This window comes from Athene noctua, chromosome 17 (genome assembly GCF_965140245.1).
Source record: "Athene noctua chromosome 17, bAthNoc1.hap1.1, whole genome shotgun sequence".
NCBI lineage: Eukaryota > Metazoa > Chordata > Aves > Strigiformes > Strigidae > Athene > Athene noctua.
The window spans coordinates 8,340,244-8,360,373 of record NC_134053.1 but is presented as its reverse complement, the minus strand read 5'-3'; the positions used below and the strand labels follow the sequence as shown (position 1 = coordinate 8,360,373).

The 20,130-nt window shown below is 41.7% G+C and overlaps 1 protein-coding gene across 11 annotated transcripts in view; it reads right to left on the bottom strand.

Annotated features, from left to right (window-relative positions):
* FBRSL1 (fibrosin like 1) overlaps positions 1 to 20,130 on the bottom strand; it is a 550,917-nt gene that overhangs the window by 274,490 nt on the left and 256,297 nt on the right. The gene's annotated exons all lie outside the window — the stretch shown is intronic.

Here is a 20,130-nt window from a genome sequence, read left to right as displayed (position 1 = left end):
ATCTTGAAATTTGTTTTGTTTTCAGAGAAGATACTGAAGGACATACTGCACAAGTATATTTTGTCAGGCTAATGTCTTTCCTGTTCTACAGAAAACTTCTCAAATTCTTCATATATATCATATTCATCCAATGAAGTACGAAATGCATCCCAGGTTCCACAAAGCAACAAGTTATATTTCAGAAGCTCAGCGCTTTGTTACTGCGCTCTGGATGAAGTTCTGTCCAGCTTAAAGCACAGGCTCAGCTCCCATTAATACCAGTCAGGTGAGAATTTAACTCCTTTTAACTGTCCCTTTTAGCTTAAACATAGCCATACGAGCAATAAGAAGCAATAAAGTAAACCAGCTTCTGTGTTATGACTCCAGCAGACTCAGAGAGGAATTGCTGTTCAGCCAACCTTTCCAGCTGTTGCTGAAGTCTATGATCGTATCCAACCAAGAGATGTTTGCCTACGCAGCAAAATTTTGCAAGATTCTTCGTCACCTAAACAGCAGCAGTGCACATGTGCTGGATCAAGCCTGTACTTGGAAGATACCCGCAGGATGGAGGTGCCTTGAAATGCAAGGATTGTAAGCTGGGAGGTTAAAAGCAGCATTAGAGAATTAGGTGTCCAATTCCCACTGAGAACTAGTGGTAATTAGTATCTACAATAATACAAAGGCCCATGCAATTAGTATGCAAAGATGCTTGTGCAGAAGGCAGGCTGACTGAGATTTAATTTTTAGGGTTTCCACAGAGATTTTATTTGCTACCTAACACTCAATTTTACCTTCAATATTCCACTAGATCCTACCTACCCTATCCTTACAGCACAAGCCAGCAAGACTGCAAAACAGGGCTTATCTACAGAGAGCGTTTCCCTGCTATTGAGTCTGTGATGTCCCTCAATTTAAATTGCAACGGTTTCTTCTTTGAAGGATTGCTAAGTGGCAAGAACAAAACCTATGACTGTCAGGCTCTAAGCATCACAATTTCTTATGGCTTTACAGCAGAACATTAAGACAGGATGAAGAATTAGCTGTGTCAAGGAGAAAATTTGCTACTGTCAAATTTGTTTAGTTATTTGGAGTTACAAATATGATTTGCTGCTACCAAAAAATCAAGTAGGCTGTATTAAAAGCGTAATTTGATACCCGGCTATAAATCTCTTTAATAAAGGTGTGGTGGAAATGATGTTATCCATATATAAAGATTAATCTCTATTTAAATATATATAAATTCAGGAAGCTGAACGATGCTGTAAGCAGAGACTACTTCTAAAGTGTGAAGTTGCTTTGTTACTCCTGGTAAACGCTAATTCTTTTTGCTCCCCGTTTGGATGTACTTTACATTTAACCACACAGTTTTATTTATTATTCTCACTCTGAACTTTTCACGGCATCCCTTTCATCAGTTAAATTCCCCCTTTCGAAACAAACATCTATTTGAACAAAAACAGTCTTAAAAAAAAAAAAAAAAAAAAAAAAAAGAATCAAAGCATTTTTAGTGAAATGAAGTTTTCTGGACTGAATTACCCAGCCTACACCATAGCATGCTCAGCCACTGGAAATTATTTAGAAACAACCGAAGGATAGGGCCAAAGGCCCGGGGCCTTTATCTGGGCCAGATGATTGATGTGCTGTGGGCCCCGCTGTGGTTAACAGTGATTTTTATCTGTTGCTAGCAGCAACAGTCAGGGGCGCAGCGTGAGGCCAGCAGCCGGCCGCGGCGCTGCAGCAGGCCCGCACACAGGGACAGACAAATAGTCTTTTCAGCCGGACAGGTCTCGTGGGGGGCTTTGACATAAAGGGCCCTTTGGAAAGGCTGGAATTGTCAGCCCTTTGATGGCCGCATGCTGGGCCATTAGCTTCTGTTACTAATTTGCGGTGCATGTGAGAGGGCAGATCCACGGGAACACCTGCGAGCGGCTCGGGTGCATTGTGGGACGGGTTTTGTAGGGAGAGCTGAGGAATAAAGGACGAGGCATAACCCTTCCATCTAAAGGGCAGATGACACAGGCTATTATCGTTTCCAGCCATCAAAAGGACGGCTCTGAAGTAACATCAAGCCGTCTAACTCAAACCTGGAAAAGCAAAGAAACTGGGGAAATTCAGAGTTAATAAGGGGCCATCTGTAACACAATGTGCCAGGCTTCTGCAGGAACTTTTTGAGGAGAGGTAACCTTACACATTGGGATACCCAAGAGGAACAGGCAGGATTCAAGGGCAAACCGTCACCTGTACTTGTACCAGTTCTGAAATTCCTGTCTCTTCGAGCCCCAGTGTGCAAAACATAAAAAAATAGAAGGGGGAAAAGAATATTGAAGATGAAGAAGTTCCTGGCAAATGCCAGCCCTGGACAGAAGTGGAAGAAATGCCATTTTTAACTATCGGAATAACTTCTTAAACTCACAGAGTCCTGCACTCTGAACAATATTACATTTTTCTACAGACAGATGCCATAGACCATTAAAGCCTTCACACAAGTGGGCCTGTCAATGCACCCCGAAGGTCTCTCCGCCCCATACGTGAGTTAACTGAGGCACAGCAAACAGCATGCCCGAGATCGCAGAGCAAGATTATAGGAGTGCTGGGAATACAACACAGACCTCCTGTCTCCTCCTCCTGGCTTTGAACACAAAACCATACTTCCTTTGTTGGTTAACATTCAGGATGCCGAAATTATAAGCATTCAAGGCTGCAACTTAAAAGATTAATATAAAAGCAGCTTTTGTATTACATTTGTGCAAGCAACCAGAAAAGTATATATTGTAAAATAATCTGCAAGTCGTGCTACTGTAGGCCACTTCAGTGACTAATGAACATGTTAACTTTCAGGCTGAGTTTCACTAGAAAGCAATTTTTCCAACCAAATTATAAAGTCTACTTGAGTAACGAAATCATTTACAACTCTCATGGCACCACGGTGTCACAAAAATACCTCTCCAACAAAATTAAATAGGTGTCAGAGACTACCACGATATCCAAAGAAATCCGACCTCAACTCCAGTCAGAAGGAAGAAAGCCTGCTGTGGTAGACAGAGCCTGCACTGACGTTGAAGAGACAATGTTATCGAGCAAAATTTCTGTAAAACGTGGTTTGCACAGTCTGTATTCATGCTACAGCAGTGCTCAGAGACAGGAGTCAGAAATGGCCTCACCGCATCAAGCTGCTGGTTTTCAGCCCTGGGACATCAGAGCTCGGCTCTGCTGAGTACTTCTTAAATGAGCTGTAAAAAGGTAGCTAAGAAAAGCAAGCCTGTGGTCAAGATGGCCTTAAATTTAAAATATAGGGCTCTGCAACTTTAGTGGAGTTTCTCTGAAGGTGTTTGCAAATTGGGAAGAGTTTGAAAACCACCATCAAGACTAAGTGAGGTGAGAGAAGCCTACCATTATAAAGGAGGTCTGGGTAAAAGGGCAACAGACTTTGACCAAACTGAAACTCCAAAAATATTAAAAGCACATTACTACAAGTCTGAAATCAGAAAATGCCAACAGCAAGGCTCCATGAAGTTCTGAATCTGGCTTCTCACAATGCAACTTTAATTACGAGTCCTTCCTACCTGCGCTTCCAGCTTTACAGCAATCAAACACATTTAAGTGTCTGAAAACCTCAATTCATGAGATCTTGATCAAAGCCCTGTAAGCTTATTTTCAATGACATGTTTGCCTTGGGTTTCACAACCACTGATAAGAATTTATTTCTTTTAAAACAAATTCTGACAAAATCAATCAACTTGAGAGGGTACTGGTGAGTGAAAAACACCACGCTCAGTAAAGCCACAAGCCACAGCCATGACTGTGGTCCTGCTTAGCTAGCAAAGACCCCCTCCCTCTATATATTGGGCTTTCTTGGGATTCCTGCCACTTCCTACTGCTCTCATTGACAAAGATTAAAAAAAAGAATCCTACTGTTCTCCCACTCATTGTCTGAGGCCAGTGAGGTAAAGAGCTACCTGAACAGAATAGCACAAGGATGTTTGCCCAAGGCAAAGACAGATCAGAGATAAGGTTTTGATCAGATCAGGTGTAAAACATCCATGAGGTGAAGCACAAACTAGTCTTATTGAGGATCTTTTTTCACGCTCCATTCCTCAAGTAAAATAAAGCAAAAAAACCCTCCAAATCCCCCTTCCTTGCCCCCAGAAAACTCTTGATAAAACCAGTAGGTGCCAAAAGTGCTGTTCAGACACTGAACCATTTGCACACCTCACGAACTATGATCCATCCCACTGGCCCGGCACCCAAGAGCTGGCAGGCAGCCTTCATAGCAGCTTTCTTTCTGCACATTTCAACATTACTCAACCCTTTCATGCAATCATCCTCTACTCACTTTCCCCGGCTGTCCAGTATAGCAATGAAGAAAATTAATGTGAAACTGCAAACTGCCCTTCTAATTTTTCTTTCTCTTTTGAGAACCTGCCTTCCTCTTTGATCTTCCCAGTGAGTCTGTTTTGATTGCTGACCCAACCACCCGAACAGAAACTGTAAACCACCAGTCACTGATGCACAGTTGTGTCATAGCACTTTGGGCCAACAAGATGCATAGCATGTGGACACTTTAGCTAAAAACATGCCAAACTCCTTCTTCCTAAACACCACATTAATCTAAAGTTCATTTGCATTGCTCTTCATGCATGTTTGAACACCCACACTTCATTTAAACTACATTGCCTAAAACAACTTCCACTATTTTTCTCATTCAACGCTGCAGTAGTACTGGAAGCTTTAGAGGAACTGATTTCCTTCATATTTGCAAGACTATTCAAATTTCAGCATTCAGTTCCAAAAGGCAACTATCACATCAATCCTGCCAACCCAACAGCTCAGTGGCGACCATTCAACCGAGGAACTCAGCAGAAACACCTTCCAAAATCCCTGGGTTGCTTTGCTGTTCCTCTGTTCCCTCAAGATGCTTTAAAACCTACTGAATTTATGGATGAAGTGGGGCCTGACAGGCTATGCTGCCCACAGTATTTGTGCTCTCTGCACAAACCACAGTGAGGCCCATCAGCAATGCAGAGACTAATTGTCAGCTTGTGCTAACATCCTTCAGATAAAACCATTAACTTTACATCGATCATTTGCCATTATACAAATAAAGTCACTGAAATAAAACACTGCTGCAGAATCAATTTCTTTTGGTTTTGATAATGAATGCCTTGGCTTTTATTTTCCACCTAAATGCCTATTTTTTTCACATACATATCAAGTATATGAAAAAATCATCATACCGCAGCAACACAACAGATTTGTGTGTTCATCCTGTTTAGTGCCTACTAATGATTTCTATATGGTGCCACTCATGTTCAGAACCAGCCCAGTTTCCCAGGTCTTCTGCTCTTTGCTTAGGTCCTTGATCTCTGTTCTAGTGTCTGATGAAGGACATAGCAAATGTGAAAAGAAATATTGAGAAGGACGGACGGACAGAAGGAAGGACCCTTCTTCTAGGGAACTACTGTAATTTCCTTGAAGTATTAACCAATACTTACCCTACCTTCTCACACGGCACCAGATTCAGTGTTTGTGGAAACAGCCCCTTTAATTCCCTCCCTTCCAATGCTCTAAATAGGATCCATAAATAGGATTCATATAATGGAGCTGATTCTGGCATGCCTGAAAAAGTTCTACTTGTTAAGAAAAATAATTGAAGAATGATGTACTGTGAGAAATATCATTGTTTGTTTGTTCTGAAATGCAAATATGCAAATAAGGACACAATATGTTTTAAAAAAATAATGAATGTCTTAAATAGCTGCCCAAAAATAATGCAGCCAAGCTTGAGAAAAAGATGAAGATATGAAAGTCATAATTATCTAGCAGTAGGACTAATCCAAAGAGATTGGTTGGAAATAGAAAAAGAAAGAAAACAAGTAAAGTGATAAACACATGAGACTGCAGCATTTGGTTTCAAAGTGGGCCAGGTGGCTTCCTTGGCACTTTGGCAGCAGAGAGTATTTCAGACTCTCAGCACATTCTGAAGGCAGAGGAGCTGCCTGCCCCAGCCACAGCCTGCTGGGTCGTCCTAAGTTCAGAGATCATGCTTGCTATTCAGTAAAAGCAGCTGTACTTTCCCCACTAATGGCTAGATTTAGATGCAATTGCGGAGATCATACTACCATGCTTCTGTGCAAATCTGGGCAATAATTAATGCTATTGCAGGCTGCGGGTTAATCTAAATTAGATATCTGATGCTCCAGTTCTTCTAGTCATCACACAACTTCCAGGTGGGTGAGACTCTTCCAAGCTGGGACGTGGCTCTGGTCAGACTGAGCAATGGCTACTACTCCCAAGAGTGTCACCAGGACACCCGAGACCAGGGCACGAGGGAGATACCATCAGGCTTTTGGTTCTGCAGCCGCACAGTGGCATGTTCTGTTGCCATTGGAGCTGATGACTCCTGGTCCTGTCTAATGCCAGTGCTATGTTGCTTTGCCCTTTGAGTTTCAGCTTACGCTCCACACAGTCTCATCCCTTGGAGCACACTCTGGGTCACAGGCCTTCCTAGACCAGCAGACAATTTTGGATATAGTCAGCCCCTGTTGTTTCCAGTTGATAGAAACAGGAAAAGTCACTGACCTGATATTATCCAAGACGAAGAGTTGGGAAAAAGAAGGGGAGAGAGAGGGCAAGAAAAAGAAACTATAGTTTGTGTATAATGTTTAAAGAATTAAGTATTTTCTTCTAGTCGCTTCAGGTGCTCTCCATCCCATAACCTCCAAACAGTCATGTTATGCTGCAGCAATGGTCATCATAAGGTCTGACATTCTAGGAAGGGCAGCAGTTTAGCCACCTCCTCAGTGTTCTGCACAACAATTAGTAGGAGCTTCATTGCTGTACATCAAAGATGTGGTCTTGCCTTGGATAAGATTTCATAGGAGCTCTTAAAAGGGATGCATTAAATAAATTTCTCAGGAAAAACAGTGTAACAACAACAAAACCTGCAAAAAACCCCACCAAACCCAAAACACAAGAAACCAACCACACACTCAAGCTTCCAGACACTTAATTACAAAATATATGCCTATGACAGACATCAACAAGCCTACAGGAAGATTCCTGCTTCAGTATTCAATGCAGCCTCAATAAATATTTCAAGTTTTCAAATGGATGCTTTGCAATAGCACAGTTTCCATTTGCACAAGTGCCAGAAGGAAGAATTCAACACAGGCTTAAAGCAAAACCAGAGTATTTTCCTGTAAAACTTTAATTGGGAAACTGACACTATATAATCTGTACATCATTGCCTCCGAGCTGTTGTTAAAAAATTAAAGCTGTATCAAAAGAACTGCTTTGTTAAATTAACACGTTATGCATACCAGACATAATCTGCACCAGGAAAGGAAATAGCTTTGAGTCAAAAATGCACTGATTGTTATGGTTGTCATTGACAGAGGCTGAGCCAAGCAACCTAAGCAGACAAAAGCATCTTACATCCCTCCTGTACAGACACATGCCCTTACAAACACGTAGGCTTTATTTCAAAACCTGAACAAAACCAACTGACAAGCAAGATTTCGTTACGATGATCGTTACAGCTACAAATCACACATCAGATTGCGCAAATTCAGTATGAAGTTTTGACGACGTGCAGGTACAGGGTGAGGCTGTGCTGCCGGAGCCCTGCGGCAGAGCCCACCTTTGCTTTTATTTCAAGGCCAGCAGCAAGGAAGGGGCTAGAGCCCCCATGCTAGCGTGATGGCCCCAGTGGGTGCAAGGGCTCTGGATGGGCCATGGGAGCCTCTCCCCCACGGGTGTAAGACATTCCAGCCCCTTGTGCCAGCGGGAGGCACTGCCTGCCCCACACCTGCTCTGCAGCATCTGCAGGGCATCAGCCACTGCCAGGACAGGCACTTGCAGCATGGCGAGCTGGGGCTGTGGGACAGGTGCTGAGAGGCCTGGCTTGAGGAGAGGGATGGTCAGACAGGGAGACAGGACAAGCAGCACAGAGCCCCTTATACTCCAGGCACAAGACACAAAAATTAGGTGGACCTTTTGTTCAGAATGACCTTACTTATTTTAGGAAATACTCAGTAAAACACTCTTCATCTGTACATCCCATTCTGTATGAAGGAGATGAGTACCATTATCCCATTTGAAGGTTAAAGAAACTCAGGCACTTGAGCAACCTGCCCAAGGCTTCTTTGAAAGTACTAATTTAAAACCTCACATTTGCTCAAGGTCTCTCTCTGGAGCTTGTCCATTCTAATCCTGAAGTTTGCTCAGCAAATATACGACAAAACCAAACCCAAGTGCCCTAAGCGGTCCTAAGGCTATGACCACCTTCCCTGTTTTAACCTTTGCAAGCTCATGTCACAGCCACCATCATTTTGGCTTCAGATTAGTCCAGGCTCACCAGACAAGCTACACTGACTCATCAGTTTGCACACCCAAACTCCTGACAATGTGATGGCCTCAAAAAGGCCACGTCTTCTGAAAATATGGAACATACTCCCTTGGAAAAGACTGGTTCCTCTCATATATTTTTCAAGTTGTTCATGTCCAAATTTGAGGTACCAAAGTAATTTTGGAAGATCTGAACTATAACATTTCCCCAATAAGATTTTACAGCTTTGCACGCGATGGTCTGTTGGCTTCATTCTGTGCACCGAGAGTCTAAGATACTGCTGCGGTCTGCAGCGGCGAAGATGGATTAACAGTTTTGAGGCTTTTAAGATAAGCAAAATTTCCCTTGACGCTGTAAACTCTTCAGGTGGTTAGAGACAACAGTTTCTGCTTTTTTGATGTCTTCTCAGAAAAGAGCTCACATAATTTTATCAGTCTCTGGGGTGACCATCAGATAACCAAGCTATTCCTGTCTAAACCACTCAATGCATCTCCACCTTCCTGTCACTGGCAATCCACAAAACAACCAGGGGATTCGAGCTAACCACACGGCTCACAATTTAACTGATTAAGTAGGTGGGAACTGATGCCAGCTCAGCTCAAAGTGTCTTTCTCTGCTAACCAGCAGCTAGCCGCAAGCTATAGAGGGGAATGACCACAGATAACACACTGATACCGAAACCGTATGGTGAAGTTGCAGCTTCCTGTTCGAGTGCTCTCACAATCTCTTAGAAATGAATCTTCAGCAGGAAACTGGCTGCAGTTAAATAGGCTGTCTAGGTCGTCATGTGGCCTGTATTACTGACTCTTGTTTTCAAGGGACCATTTATTACTCTCTACCACATTCTTCCCCGACTCTCTAGAAATGAACCGAATTAGGGCTCTCCAGAGAACAGCAAGACCTTAGAGGAAGGGAAAGATGCTTAGAAGAAGTCTGTGACCACCCTCCACCTGTTACAACTTAATGCCTGCCAGTTACACAGTGCTTAGTGGCCTCAGGCATCTTCACTGTGATGTCCTAATCTTCATGCTTTAAGCTGTTTTTCTCTTAGACCATTGTGCTACTTGGCCTAGATGCTATTAAGCAGCTTTGGAAGAGCAACATGAATACAGTGGGGAAAATATATTTCACAATCTGAAAGAGGAGGTTTGATCTAACTTTGATCACAAGCCTTACAATCATGCTTGTGTCAATACCTGCTTGGATTTTGCTACAAAGAATACTCACAGAGAAAACACTTTTAAATGAGTGATTTTGAGAAAAAATTTTGAATCTTTGGTTCATTAGAAGTACCACATTAAGTTGAGCTTCTCACCTGTTCATGCTGCTGCTGCCCTGAGCCTGAAGATCCTAGTGAAGTCAGTAAGAAACCTCTCACTGACACCACTTGGTGTCCTTAATTAGGTGGCAGAAAGAAGGGCAGATGGCTTTGGTCACACAATGGGACATCACTTTTGGAGTTCTAATAGTTGTCACAATTATCTGATGATACATGGAAATCAGTTCACAAAGAACAATTTTGAAGAAAAGTAATATTAAACCATATTCTGCAATTGAAGGTAGGGTAAAACCCCACAGACCACAGTTGTGTTTTTACTTGCTCAGCTCTACCTATTTGTAGAGTGTATGGGATACAAAGCAAAATAAAGCAGCTAACCACTGCAGTGTTTTGTCAATTTATTAAAAGTGGTGTATGTTTTACCCACTTCAATGTAACAATTATTTTTTTTTTGGTAATTACGAACTGGTCTGAGTATGATGCTGTATGAGTTAAAAGCACACACTATGCAGTCTATACCATCCTTCATCTACACCACTCTAATTGGTACAATATGTCCAAAAAATTGTCCCTCTCTGATTAGCTGATTTCAAGGGTAGCACAAACCATTCCAACATCTAGTATGACCATGTCCAGAAAACCTGAGAACCACACCTGACAGCTACTGAACGAAACCCAAAACTTCCTTCTGCTTACAGAGTCAAGTGCCACTCTGAAAAACTGAAATGCAGTTTGCAAACACTACCCAGTCCTAACATGACTGTCAATATCATGAGACTTTCTGGAGAACACATGTGTTGACTTAATCAGACAAGAAAATTCCTCACTATACTACAGATCTAGGCCGTAAGTGTTCAGGCACACAAAGTCTTATCCATCATACAGCACAGAGATGAAGTACAGACAGTAAAGGTATGAATCAGGCTACATTCCTGTAGAAACCACTGCAGATGTGTCCACAATGATGTAACTGTATGTCAATTTTCCATTGTCCTGATTGCAAAACTCTGAATATTAACAACCAGTAGCGCAGCAATGCATCTGGAAAGAACCTATAAATAAAACTGTTATTTCCAATATCTAGATGTGATACCATTTGAGTGTGTAACTCTGCAGCACCATGTAAGGACCACCAGTGCTTGCTGGATTTTTTATTATTTTTTGAGACATATACTAACACCATAATCAAAAGCAATTTTGAGTCAAAACTGACCTCAAGGTTACAAGACTCTATGGCAGACTGTTCCCTTTCATTGGAAGTACATTGTACAGCCAAGATGTTAGCACACACACACACCGGATGGACCACAGGGCTAATTAAAAAGCTGCTTTGGTGGTTGTATCTGTTCCAAGAGGAGGTTAGTAAACCAAACTTTAAAAAAAGTAATGAAACCAAGGTGCTACAGAAGCAGACAATTCCCACAAAAACAAAGCAGAGCTCAGAGTGATGAACAACTGTTTTACTCAACCTCAATGCCTTTGAGTTCCTGACCTGTGATGAGCTGAAAAATGAGAGAACAGCTACAATCCCTCGAAAACTAAGCTGAAACACTGGGTATTCTGAACGGGAAGTTAAAAATTTCTCCATGAAATTAGTCTCATTGATCAACAGGTTTTAAAACAAGACTTACCCTTACAACTTTGGGGTATGGCAATGCCTGAGTTTCAGAACTGCACCACCGCCTCCCTAACGCCATTTAATAAAACAAAGAGCCAAGGAAAAAGCAGAGGGTACTCAGCCTTAGCAGTTGCCAAATGGTACTGCAAAGGTCTCCCACCCCTGCGTGATTTGTATCGCACACACAAGTCACGCACAATGGATTCATTTACATTTCTGCTTTTACCCTGCGTTCCCTGGCTTTCTAGAATTGCAGTTGGTCCTTTTACATTATGTAAGGAGTCTCTTACACCTTCCTTCATTTATTTGCTAAAAGAAGGAGAAAGGACGCCTTTCTAAAACATTATCGGCACGCCGTGGTGAGTGGGGCTGGAGCTGACCACAAGGAACTGCGATGTGAAACGTCAAGGCAGTGGGAAGTGAAAACACTGACCTTGTGTAAGAAACATTTCACATGGCTGACCAGGGTTTCCATCTGAATGCTCCTCTTCCAGCAAAGCAAGTGCTGCAGATGAAAAATCCAGTCTCTTCAGCAACGATTTTTACTCTTGCAGCAGGAGTGTAACCGTTCCTGGAAAGGCAGCCCAGGAGCCCTGGGCTCCTCCCTATACCACCTTCTGACAGAAGTGAGCATGCTGCCACTCCTCTGTTTTCTCACCCCTTGGGAATGGAGGAGTGCTGCCATTCCACTGCAGACACATCTACATGCCCCAATATATTTACATTTCAGCAGCCAGCTATATTGCAGCCAGGCTGAAACTTGAAGCGAGAATGAGAGAAACCTCAGCCTACAGCAGACTTCCCCACCATTTGCAGCTTTCGCAGCAGAGCCACCACACCTTCAGAATGTTACCAAAAGCTTTCTTTCGTGTGAGATCTGATTTAGGATTGCATCTGCTGTTTTGTTAAATTAAAGTTGCATCTTTGTCTTCTGTTAGGACAGGGAAGAAATTAAAGATATCTCTGGAGCCTTTAATAACATACCCCAGTTAAAATAAATAAAGGAGACAAGGAAAAAACGCAAGTGATGAAATTGAGTAAAGACCACCAACTTACAGGAAACTCATCTTACACTCTGGATATGAAGTGACTAGCTTTATCAGCAACTCAACATACCCTCTCTAGACTAGTTTATTTCTCTGCAGTTTAACACAGGGAAAATAATTTTGGGATTGATAAGCAATCACTCCCTGAGCATAAATACAACAGGGTATTCCACCAAGCTGCATAATTACATTTTTTAAATTGTATACTGCTTTAAGATGATGGATGGTGTTCTCTATCGCCAGTAACACCCAAAAGGCTCATGCACTTGACCCCTTTTCCTTGTTCTCTCTTGCTCACCTACTAGTAAGGCCAACAAAACACGTTGTTTGTCTTTTATTTCTACAATAGCATTCTGAGTTCGCAGTGCTGTTATTTCCTCTGCTGCTCCCCTTACACTCCATGGTTTTGGGTGCAGGTTTCTGCAAGGGCATATTGAGATATGAGATAAAACAAAAGAGCATGAACCCCTGTTCCCTCCTACCATGATTTTCCTCTGAGGAACCTACCCCAGCACCCAGCACAACAAACACCAGCACGCTCCGGCAGCCCTCAGAAATGGGTTATTTTAACCCCTTTTCTAGTTATAAAACCCTAGCACTGCCAATTCTCACTATTTAGTCTTATAAGAGAATTAAAGAAAAATCAAAAGCAAAACCCCCAAGAGGCCCCACACTTAACCCCTGTTCATTGTCCTCACCAGGTAAGAAAGAAGCCCTGGTTCTAATCAACTGTCTGGTTTAATCATCTTTTTGTCTGTTTCGGTAAAAGGAAAGGAAAGTAAGTTAAAACAAGGCAATGGATTGTAAGGAAAGAGAGCCATGAGAGCAAATAGCAATGTGAAAACAGCCAAGACAGACAAGCAAATACCTTGCCCTATTACACAAAGAAAGCTACAGCATATATATGACACAACTGCCTCAGGACAGTCTTAATCAAAAAGGTCCAGAAATAAAGATCAGATATTCTCAAAATCCTTTGCCTTTCCTCTTCAGCAGGATGTAATCCTTTCCAGGCTGGTGAATTCATGATGGATTTAGGACAACTCTTCATTTTAGTGTGCAAGGCCAGTGACAGTGAGGTTATCCTACCCCAAAAGCCAAGGAGCCCTGGGAATTTCGGGGGATGTGTCTGTATAACAATAGCGTCTTTCTAGTCAGATTAGAGATCTGTTTCCTCCCCCACTGCCTCGAGCTGAGCTGAGGGCAATGGCAGGGGAGATTAAAAATGTGGGCAAAAAAATCACACAGAAGTCATATGCTCTATCTCTCAAGGGGTTCGCAAGGACTTGCGGTGTTGGCTGGCTGCACTTCTGCAGCTGGGGGGTTTATGGAAATCGGCATCATCCCATCCCGCTCCAGCCGCAGGGACAAAGGGGGACCACTGGTGGCACGGCTCGCTCGTATGCAGCCCCTCTGCCAAGGCCACTGGTTCAGGCAGACTGAAATTCAGCCAGAGAGGGCCCTTTGTACTTACTTATGTCTGTGGAGATGAGTGAAAATTTATGTGACTTTTCATCCTAATTAAAAGCAGAGGTCAACTAAGAAGAAACAGACTTTCAGAAAAGGGAACTTCTAAAGGAAAATGTGTTGCAAGGAAGTTCATGGACTTCAGTATTTGTAAAGCTGAAGTATGTAATTTATTTATGTTTGTACTTCTGCTTATGCTTTTCATGGGACATTTCAAAAACCCCCAAGAGCTCCCACAGATCTGCAATAATATATGCACTAATTACTCAACAGCATCTGAGTTCATGGGTTATGGGATAGCTCCTCGGCTGGCTTACAGCAACCTGGCTCCATCCCACACAGCACTCAGGGCAAACAAACTCTTTATTTACTCAGTATGTCCAGGTGAATTCAAAGATGTGGATACTTCTTGTAAATTGAGGCTATTTAGGAACAAGTGAAAAGAAAACCAGCAGAAGTTAAATGCTTTGGATTGACACCCACCATTATATCCCTGGTGCTCTGAAATTTCTGATATCTTAGAGGGAGAACTCCTTTCAAAATTCTTTACATTTCTATTACATATTATTATTTCTCTATTTTTTTTAATCCTTTGTGCTGTCGTTGCTTTTACAAGCCACACCACTTGATTATAGTCGTTTTTTCTTTCCTTTTTCTGAGTATCTGTCTTCAAAGAAGACAGAATATTGCTCCACCTGAAGGGGACCTATCAGCCATTCTTTTTCTTGTCCAAAAGAAAAAGACAATTATAGTCCCTCTTTTATACTTGGCATCATGGCAAAATGAGATTGATACTTATTTTGGAATTATTACTTCGCTATTCATAAATCTTGTCCAGAAAGTCTTGCTCATGTTGCCAGCCCACAGGCACACCATTGTAGGAAATACATATTAAATTCACTTTTATCATTTAACTTTGGCTCTGGCTCAAGGAGTTTTAGATTCATAACAAGAACCTTGTTTCCAATATTGATTTTTGGCAAGGAAAAAATGCTAATTTATCAGGGGTCCTAAAATACAATGAATTTTCCAGCCCAGCTAATAAATGTTACCTACCTACAGAGAAGAGATTTTTCGTTAGTGTATGACAGATCAGCAGGTGGAAAAATTAGTTACAATCCAAGTTTGCCTCTGGTCACCAAGCATGCTTCCATACCCATGAGCTGAAGCACACTAAAGAAATCCCAAACAGAAATGCTGTATGTTTCACAGTAATAATTTTGTTGATCTTTAGGTAGAAATTTACCCTTCTCAGGACACCAGTTTCTCCATGGCAGTCTCAAAGATGGCAAGGCATATAATCATCACCTGGGGTCTTGGACCAAGCTCCATGTAGGAGGTGGTACTGACTTAAGCTCTGTACAGAAAAGATGGTGTTGAAGGTGCTTTTCCAAGTCTGACAATTTGGTCCCCAGCCTAAGAGCACAAGTGCATCCTTGGAGCACAGAGCAGATCAGGGGAATGCTGCTGGCATGATCTTCAGCAAGCTTCTGTAACCATTACACTGAACCAGTGAACCTGCCTGTGCATGCACCGAGGATTTCTGGCGTGGGAACAGCCTCCTTAGCGGGGACCATCTGTTTCAGGGTTTCACAGAACTGCATTGAGCTGGCACAAAACTAAAACAGGCCATGAAAAGAGCTTTACAGGGTGTATATAAACCTGCAAAGACTCAACAGTTCCTAGGCAGATGATTACCTAGCACTTTGCAGTCATTCATATCTGTCCTCCTTCCCATGGAGCTCGCTGCAGTGGACACTAGCTCTGTGCTGTAAATCAGGGGAGGGAATTACAGCTCAGTACTTGCTGTCCCAGCAAGTGGGCTCATGGGTATGAGCTAAAAAGATCTGGCTGGGGTAAGGTGGTTATGTGCAGCTGTGTTGGGTGACAGCCCACTGCACAGCAACAGCAAGCACACGGCACAGGAAAGGAGTCCTGGAAGGTTGTAAAGATCATCACTAGCAACTGGAAAGCCAGTTCTAAGAATCAACAATATAATTGGAGAGAAACAGTGAGGAAGGAGCAGACTGAGGTCCAGACAGACAGTGCAGCTGGGCTCAGGGTACTCAAAGCCCAGCCAGTGCTTGTCTGTACCACCTCAGGTTCCAGCTTCATCCAGGTAACAAGATAATCACTCTCAGGCTACGTCACCAAGGAGAAGGAGAGGTTGCAGATAGCACGGAGTTGATTCTGGATGACCCAAGTGTCTCTGCAAGCCTTATGGAATTTTGCATGTTTCTTTCTATCCATGAGCTGCAGTCTAAGTTATCTGAGACACTGGTTTCCGGCGCTCAACAAGGAAGATGTAAAATCAACAGAATTTGATGAGCTGCCAGGGATTTGACTAAGCTGCAAAGACTTTGATATTTTACAGAAGCTCAGAATAAAATTCAGCTGCCGCTGTTGCCAAGTCTATGTTACTGGTTTTATTTTAAAAAAATAATCTTCCAAGAACAAATAAAACCAAACAAAGACATCTCATCCTCCTATACTTTTGTTCCAAGGTACATTCAGACAGGTTGGTTCACTGGCTATCCATTTACCATATGCTTTTAAGTTTACTCTTTTATTCACTCCCACATTTTAGTCCCCTCCATTTCAGAACAGGAACAGCTGCACAGATGCTCTATAAATAAACTACATAATTTACTGGAAGAGGTTTTTTGTTTATTTTTTTAAGCTACTACATATTCCCATTTCTAGTCTTTTCCATGCTCTCTACAAAACTGAGTCAAGTTCAACTGCAGCTTGGGTTTGTCTGTAGGATATGCTCAACCTTATAAACAATTGCAACTTTTCAGCCATTAATAACAAACTATGTACTGATTTTATGTTCCTTGTAACTATTTTCTGTGTTAGGTCCTAAATTGACTAAACTATCAGAAATAAATTTGAAACACGGTCCTCAGGGTGGATATATATCAGTGATATATAGAAACCTCAACATAGAGCTAATTTCTAATTCTCTGCCTATTTTTTAACAAATCAGTGCATTTCCAGGTAGACAGGGCCCTCTCACCCTGTCACCTAGAAGAAAATCTGTTTTGCCTGCTCAGAGGACAGACAGACCTTTCTGACTAAAATCACTGATCTCATTTGTACGTGCAGGAAGTGTGACAAATGACTAGAGTAGTTTATCACACATATGTAACCATCAAGTCATAAAGGGAGTAAGATATTAACCTCCATAAACAAACTAGCATTCTATTTCTCAGCACAGCGGAAGTATACATTTAACAAGATAAGGATATGAAACACATGCTACTGCTGAGATAAGGAGCTTGCAGAAGCAGTACAGACATAGATATGTCTCATGTTATCCAAGTAAAAGTAAACGCCATTCAAAACTTTAATTTGGGAAATAGATTTATAAGAAATTTTGTCTGCAATATCTACAGATACTGTAAAACTACGTGCCAAGTCACTGTTAGCACTATTTTTGAGGCTACAATTTAAATCTAGGTGCAGCTGAAGTTAAGCAGAGGTTACGTGGTAACTTAAACAGAGACTGAAATTTCACAGAGTTATTTCAAGCACGGTCCTTATTTAGGCACTTAATGTTCCATGGGAAGCCTGAACTCAATGAAGTTGTTGGAATATTCGACACTCAGGAGTTATTATTTAGACAATTGCATTTAGTTTTCTTCTTAACTCTATTTCCAGAGTCTGTACCTTATATACAAAGGAGTTTGCCGAGGTTTTCAATATTAGCATGCTCTGGCTGCGTAGACAGCCCTTGCTTGCCTTCTCTGCAGCCCAGCTGGATGAGCTGAACCTTGGATTGAGGTTTTTCATACAAGATTACTACTACAGGTTTTAGGTCCTCTTTTTGCAAATGCACATTTCCTTAAAATGCACATTGTCTACAAATGTTTCTGAAAGCAAACATCTCTGCAAGGACGGCTGAAGCAAGTGAATGGTGAAGCGTGCAGATTTGAAATGAGCTAATTAAAAATGAACACGCACAAAATATTTTGTGGTATTAGAACAGCTGCTTATGAAACCCAGTACAAGAACTTCACCGAGTAACGATATATATCATCGTTCCACAAGTGACAGTCTTCCACAACACAAGCCGTGCACAGATATCAGGAGGAGCACTCAGTACAAGAACGGTGTCTCCATCATGCCTCCTGCTAGCACTATTTTTTATCTTGCTTTCACCATGTCTGGCAAACAACCTATCTGATGTAAACAGGGGCAGAGCCAAAACACTGACTTAGTGTATCATATACAGCTGCTTTCATAAGAAAATGAAAACTGTTACAAGACATTATGGACAACCCTTGGTTTGGGGCCAGTTGTCTTGAACTGGTGGTTTGAACATCTCTCTGCCACCTGGGAGAGTCAGCTTCCAATGCAGGTTTGGGCCAGTGAGGTCTGGCAGTGCTGGAAGTGATAGTCTCTGCCTTATGCTAAATCAATTTAGAGCAGCATTGGAGTCTTAAGGGAAATGGTCAGCCCCAACAGCTGGTACATGGTGAGGCAGAAGGCAGTTTAATTGGGAAAATGACAACCCATAAGGAAAAGCAACCCTAGCTCACACTCCTCATGATCTCAAAATACTGCCTTGGCATGCAGAAAGCTCTTACCTCCCTTGAGAAGTTATGGGCTGGCTAAATAAAAGAACCTAATCCCCACACATGCACAGAGAAGGAGCTAGAAATTTTCTCAAAATAATTTCTCTGAGAGATAAAAGTAAATTTCTTAACAGCCAGCAATGGAGGAAAACAGTCCTATGATTTATTGGCTTTGAGACTCTAAAAAGAATTCTTTGGCCTTTTTCCATTAAGATTTCGCAACCTATGTTATAGCCAGTGGGAAATTGTTTAATTCCCAAACGATGCCCTCAGTCATAAAATCTGTGAAGATGATTCATTATTATTTATGTGGTGCCACAGGCATGCATGGCATTTTACAGACAAATAGAAGATACAGCATCTGCCTTTAGAAGCTTAGGTGAATCCAACTGTTCATGTGTATGGGAAGCAGCACTCAACTGGTCCTAGAGCAAACATTCCTCATCACTCAATGAATTAAATAACGATACTCACCTGGAATGCTGGAAAGATTTAGACAGGAGGATAGTTGGGAGACATGTGTCATTACTGCCTAAAAATTTGTGACATTATTTCATTAAAACCATAAGACTTTTCAAGTCATATATTGTTTTGTGATGGCTTTATGATTAAAATGTACTTAGTCTTGTATTATGAATTTCTGATAATATGCATGATTGCATGAGACAGTGTCGCTATGAAATCAGACCATAAATTCTGCACTGCCTAGCAACTTCTTCATGTGCACAGCACAGGGTAGGAGCTCACAGTTTCCATCATACAACTCTAAACATACAACATAAATTACTGAAAGAAAATAATTCATGTGATTATTGCTAAAAAACCGCATACCAGATCTCCACATCAACCTCCTGAAGTATATAAAATATACTCTTGTTCTGTCTATGAAAAATGAGCAGTTATAGCTCTTGGTAAGAAACTGAGTTTGGGACCATTCACCTACAAGGCAAACTTTATCATGGCAGAGGTCAGGAAAAAAAGCAATTACTGTCAATAAGTGTTGGCAGGAATTGTTAGCTGGACGGATTCTTGTTCAGTTTTGCATACGAGATTACCTTACTCCTTCATCTACAACCTTTGCACTAGCAACGACGACATACTTGACTTACTGGCTGAACAACTAGGGTATCATAACAGATATCTATACACCATGTGTTTGTTAGGAGAGTCAGAAACAATGCAGTTCCACAAATTTTCATGTTGACATTGCTAAGCCACTCACACCCTCTCCTATTTCCTTATTAATATATATAATAAGGTCTATGTGCCTGCCTTTTTGGACAGCTGAGCAACAAAGATACCCAAAATAAACGAATAATTATACCACCCTTACATGAAGAAATGTCATTATTCCACATACAAGTAAGGTACATGTGAACAGAAATGGTCAATTAAACATCACTGTTACATTGCATACACATGCAGACACGTCCTGGCCCTGTAACACCAGCCCTAGAACACTGGTACCTATGGCACTCCTGCGAAGAAAACACCAGCAACATCCTCCTCTGAAAACAAGGGAGCTTGTTTTTTAAATCAGAGCTTGTAAATAAGAGAATATAGACTTTTTTTGTTCACACTGGTGAGGGTCACAGCTCTTCTTAAAATGGAGTCATTTTGTCTTTGATTCTTGCATTTAACACACAAATGAAAACCTGTACAGAGGAGGGAGAAGAGGAGGGAAGTATCTCCCACTGTTGAAAACTCTCCCCACTCATGTCTTTTAATTCTCAGGAGGTGACTATCTAGCTGATATCCATTATACGACAACAAAAAAACCCCTCCCTGTAAGTATAAAATTAAATTGAAGAAGC